Source organism: Chrysemys picta, chromosome 1 (assembly GCF_011386835.1).
Source record: "Chrysemys picta bellii isolate R12L10 chromosome 1, ASM1138683v2, whole genome shotgun sequence".
Taxonomy (NCBI): domain Eukaryota; kingdom Metazoa; phylum Chordata; order Testudines; family Emydidae; genus Chrysemys; species Chrysemys picta.
Window position 1 is genome coordinate 321,895,256 of NC_088791.1, and position 5,771 is coordinate 321,901,026.

The following is a 5,771-nucleotide window of genomic DNA, read 5'->3' on the forward strand; positions in this document are numbered from 1 at the left end:
GTTCCTCTGGATTTACGCTACCATAATGAAGATCAGGCTCAGACTTATTATCTCTGAGTCCTTTTTGATAGAAACAGAATTCTATAAATCATGAAAAATTCTACATTATTTGGTTTACTGTGTCTGTATTCCCAAAACTTTGTACAACCACCTAAGCATGTACATCGGTTTGATCAAAAAGGATAAGAAGATAAAGACTGGATTTGTCTATACATAAACTTAGGCCTTGTCTACACCACACAGTTTTGTCAGTAAAAGGCAGCATTTGCTGACAAAACAGAGGATACGTACACACTACAAAGCTACTTTTGTCGGCAAAACTCTGCTGTCCAATCACCTTGATGAGAGGCATAATGCTTTTTGTGGCAAAATTAAAGCGTCAGTGTAGACACTGCCATTCCTTATGTTGACATAACTGGCCTCTCCCAGTAGCCCACAATGCCTACCGTGACCGCTCATCTCACTGTTTAGAACTCAACTGCCCTGCAGGCATGCACCTCTCCCCTTTCCTCCAAGAAACTTTGACATTCCTCAGCTTGGAGAGCTCACAGAGCTGCTAAGGATGCCACTCCTGGTAGCTGAGGCTGGAGCAGAATTTGAGGGAATCACACACCCATTAACTGGCAGACAGAATGGGCTGCTGCTGCAGGCAGGGAGAAGGGGGACAGACTGCTGTGCTGGGCTGTGCTGAGCTGTGCAGACCTGGGGGCTGATGCCGGGGAGGGGGGGGTGTCCACCTCCCCCAGGATTAGTTGCTCAGGCTGCTGTCTGAACTTAAAGCGACAGCATGCTGACACAATCTCCCCAAACACACACACTTCCCCAACACACACTCTGTTTCTGTCTCTCACACACACACACTCCCTGTCACACACTCTCTCCCCCTCACCCCCACATACACTTCAGTTCAAAAGCGGCTGACAATCTAGTAGGATGCCCAAGGAACAATTTTTTAGGTATAAGTAGTATAGACTGTTTAATATGTTCAATTAGTTGTTGTTTAATATGTTCAATTAGTTGTTGTTTAATATGTTCAATTAGTTGTTTAATAAGGCGTTTATGAAGTAATGTTAAATAAATCACTGGCTTTAAAATAAGATCCAATATGGAATGTATAAACTATTGACCCTTGGACTCCATCTCTGAGAGCGGACTTGTTTACCATTAAGACACAGGCTCAAACCAGTCGAGACCAGTTTTTCCCACCAAAACCAGCCCTCAGCATTCCATCTCCTCAGAACTTTTCCAGCCACAAAAACTTTATAAGGACATGTTCAGCGCCTGCACGGCGCTGTCCACCCCAGCGACAGCACATACACGGTCAGGTCTTCACAATGCTCCAGAGCTGAAGAGTGAAGAATACCATCTATCCCGCAGTGAGGCTGAGGAAAAGGAGGCCTGTCATCACCATTCCTGCCACATCTTACCATCTTACCTGTGGAGGATCCTGCATTCCTGGTGTCCATCATCCCAGAGGGTCTCCTTAGTCATCTGGACTCCCCAGTGCTCATCCTCAAAGGCTCTAAATCAGCCGGAGAGTGGAAGGTCCTGGGCATCACACCTGTACGTGGTATCCACTGCACCTGAACAGTAGGAAAGGTTTCTGTGTTGGGGCATCATTTATTGTTTTCAAGTTTCCAAGGGAGGGTTTATGGGCCTGAGCTTTAAGCTCCCAAAGCCAGTCACTGTTTCATTGTATTAATTAAGTTTGCATTTTCCCCTATTCCTCCCAGTTTTCTGTACCTTTACCCTGAATACACTAACCTTTGTTTGCACCAGATCACCTTGTCTCCTCTTTATTTTATTTACACCCACACAAGGAGGGAGGCTAAATCCACTGGTGATAGATACAGGAGGGAGTCGAGTTTGTATCTTCTGAGAAAAGGGGCTTTCCTTTCCTATTTCTCCCCTTCCATTTCTAAAGTTTTCCTTTGAAGCGTTGCCTTATTCCCCTTGAGGTAACAAATTGGATTGAGAAATCTGCATCATGTGATGCTGTACCTGCCCCATGAGGCATTGCAAACCCTTCCTAAAGCATTTTGTGGCCATTTGCACAGTGGGATAGCTACCCACCATGCACTACTCTCGGTGTCAACATAAGAGCTGCTAGTGTGGATGTGCTCTGCCGACACAAGGAGCATAGTGTGGACATGCAACAGCAGTTTTAATTAAAGCGGGATAACTTTTTTTGGATGAAACTCTGTAGTGTAGACAAGGCTTTAGTGCGTGAGTAAGCAGGGTGTGAATATACAGTGCACCAGCTTAGTACGTGCCAAGTGGCCACTTTAGAACTTTTAGTGCATGGCAGCAGCATCTACATAGGCACTTAGTGCATGGCAGGCTACTGCACTGTACATATACACCCCAGCTTACCACACACTTAAGGCTTGTCTTCACTACCAGGGTAAGTCGACCTAAGTTACACTACTCCAGCTATGTGGATAACGTAGCTGGAGTCTACGTACCTTAGGTCTACTTACCCCGGTGTCTTCACTGTGCTGAGTCGATGGGAGACGCTCCCAGTCCACTTACCTTAATCTTCTCGGGGAGCTGGAGTACTGGCGTCGACCGGAGAATGCTCTGCTGTCGATTTAGACCAGCTGCATCAATTGCAGCAGTGTCCGTCTCCCCATAGCGAAGACCAGCCCTAAGTCTCTATATAGACAAGCCCAGATCCTCAAGGGTAGGAGTTAGACCCCTAAATAACTTAGAGGATCTGGGCCTCTGTGACTGATTCTGACTATTCCTTATTTGCCTATTTATTTTTGCATTATTTTTAATTGTATTGCAGTAGTGCCTACAGCCCCACTCATGGACCAGGACCACACTGTGCTAGACACTGTACAGACACAGAATAAAAAGAGTGCGCATGACCCAATCTTCATTTTGTAATTTATTTTTAATTACAGTAATATGATTCCCAATATGATTCTATAATGACCAGGAAAATGTTTGCAACTGTTTAAAATATGTCAGTTCTTTGCTGTTTGATGCACATAGCCATTTTTAAGAAATCCCAGTATGTAGTAGGTGCTTTCCGGCAGAAAAGAAGGAATCATCCCTGCTCCAAAGAGCGAACAATCTAAGGATAGGTTGACGGACAAATAGACATAGAATTATAAATTCTTTACGATTCCTCCTAATCTTCATTTTTTGTGTGGTTATTCTTTCTGTCTCCAATTCAAATTGAATAAAGCAAAAATTGCATATCAAAAAGAAATTCTCATATAACCCAGGTGTGTGTGTCACCACGAAATAAAGAGACTACGTGTCTATGTAGATTATCAAGGAAGTGAAAAATAAAATGTATAAGATGTCAGATTTAGGTAATGTTTTCAGGAATGCACATCCTGTTGTGGTTTATTGCTTAATTTGATTATTGCAAAAACATACTCACTTGCACTGCTCTACATCCATTAACACCCAATGACTGCAAATACAATAAGAAGGTTGTGAACCCATAGTATGAGACATATTCTGCCCTATTGCTTAATTAGTGGGGACTCAAGTGTTTCTCCATTGTCATAGAAGCAGGATGGAACCAGAGGGGACTTTAAGGTCTCATTGTTATAGAATGTGCAGGCTGGAGGATTTAGCAGAGGAGGTGGTCTGCTGGCTAATCCCCAAACTGGAGGCAGAGGGAGAAGCACAGTGGCCCAGATCCTCAAAGTATTTAGGCACCTAATTCCATTGAAATCAATGGGAGTTTGGCCACTGTCTCCAAGGCTTCTGGAGGGAAAGTGGCTACCAAACTCCTTTCTAGAAGATAAGACATCTAATGTAGTAAGTAATGGCTGTGAGATACCAGCATTGCACAATGTCTTAAGTAAAGGATTAAAATCAGTCTTGAGCTTGATTTAGTTAGAGTACTATGAGCCTATGTGGTTCTGCTGGCAAAACAGACTGTATAAAGTTGATACCCCACTGTTACTTGGCACCGACAGAATCTGAATACAGTAGAACCTCAGGAACATCTCGGGAATGGAGGTTGTTTGTAACTCTGAAATGTTCATAACGCTGAACAAGACATTATGGTTGTTCTTTCGAAAGTTTACAACTGAACATTGACTTAATATGGCTTTGAAAATTTATTATGCAGAAGAAAATGCTGCTTTTAGCCATCTTAATTTAAATGAAACAAGCACAGAGAGTTTCCTTACCTTGTAAATTATTTTTAAAACTTTCCCTTTATTGTTTTAATACTTTACATTTAACACAGTACTGTACTGTACTGGCTTTTTTGTTTTGTTTTGTTTTTGTTTCTGCTACTGCCTGATTGTGTATTTCCAGTTCCAAATGAGGTTTGCGGTTGACCGGTCAGTTCGTAACTCTGGTGTTCGTAACTCTGAGGTTCTACTGTACTTCTAACTATTAGCAAGCTAGACTTATGTCAGCATAAGTAAAACCATTTTTCCATTTTGAAAAGTTACTATGGTGTACTTTAGAATATTAGATCTGTTTTACTACATCAGTTAGAGGTGTGAAAAATCTACACTCCTGAGCGATGTAGTTAAGGCGACCTAAGTCCCCATGTAGACAGCGCTAGAATTCTTCGGTCAACCTAGTTACTGCCTCTCGGGGAGGTGGATTAGCTACATCAGCAGAGAATCCCTCTGGTCTGCATAAGTAGTGTCTACACTGAACTGCTATAGCAGCCCTGCTGCAGTGGCACCGCTATAGTGTTTAAGTGTAGACAAGCTCTATGTAAAAATGATCCCTAAATACTCATCTGCTCTGTCAATCTGTGCAGTCAGAGTAATATTTGCTTCCTTCACTCTCCAAACTACATTTTTACCATCTTTTACACCAGTTACCACTGCAGAACCAACACACATATGGGAGAGGGAGCCCAGTCTGGCTGCCCTGGCTCATCCACCCCTAAAGGGGCTGTTAATTAAGTTCTATGAGCATGTACTTAGCATCTCCTTTGCAGCCCCAGTGAAGACAATGGTGATGAATCAGTATAGTAGTGGTTATCATCAGGCCTGAAGAGTCTTTATTACTAGAGATGATGAGCAAACCAGAAAGAACACAGCCTGATTTCCTACCCCAGGGTAGAGTTTGTATGGATGGTGTGATAAATGAAGTGTGTGTGGGGGGGGGTAAGCTCCCTTTGATGGACACCCAGCCAGCCAGTTAGCTGAGAAAATCCCCTTGGACCCAGGAAGGAGCACTTGGGAATTCCTCCCTGTGGGGTACCCTCAAGCCCTTTCACACACACCCTCCTGGGAAGAGTTGAGAAAGAAAACAAAGGAAATTAGCTGTTGCTACCAGCTAATCAAACAACATGCACAAACCTCTTAGAACACCAAAAGTACAATCCTGTTCTTAAAAAAGATAAAACGTATTAAAAACAAAAAGAAAGGAAATACATTTGGAACTTAGGCTTTTTGCTAGATCTTAAAAGAAACAATTACAAAAATTAAGCATCAAGAGAGCTCTCTTGAGGTTCAGCTTAAAGGTTACAAGCAAAACAAAAGCATCTGGGATTAGCACAGAGGAATCCACAAGCCAAAATAAAGAAATAAACCGAATTGCATCTATTGGACAGTTCCAGACCCAAGTGCCCTGGGCAGGTCGGGTCTGGAACTGCAGGGACCCCGCACAGCCCCAGCAATGAGATATCCAGGATCCCCTTCCCCCACCCGCACAATGGGCTCTGTTGAGGGGGGGTTGGGTCCCCGCGCTGGGCACCGTCCCCGTGAGCCCTTTGTAACTTCACTCTCCCCATTAATTCCCTGTGATATGCCCCCCGCCCCCTGGGAGATCCC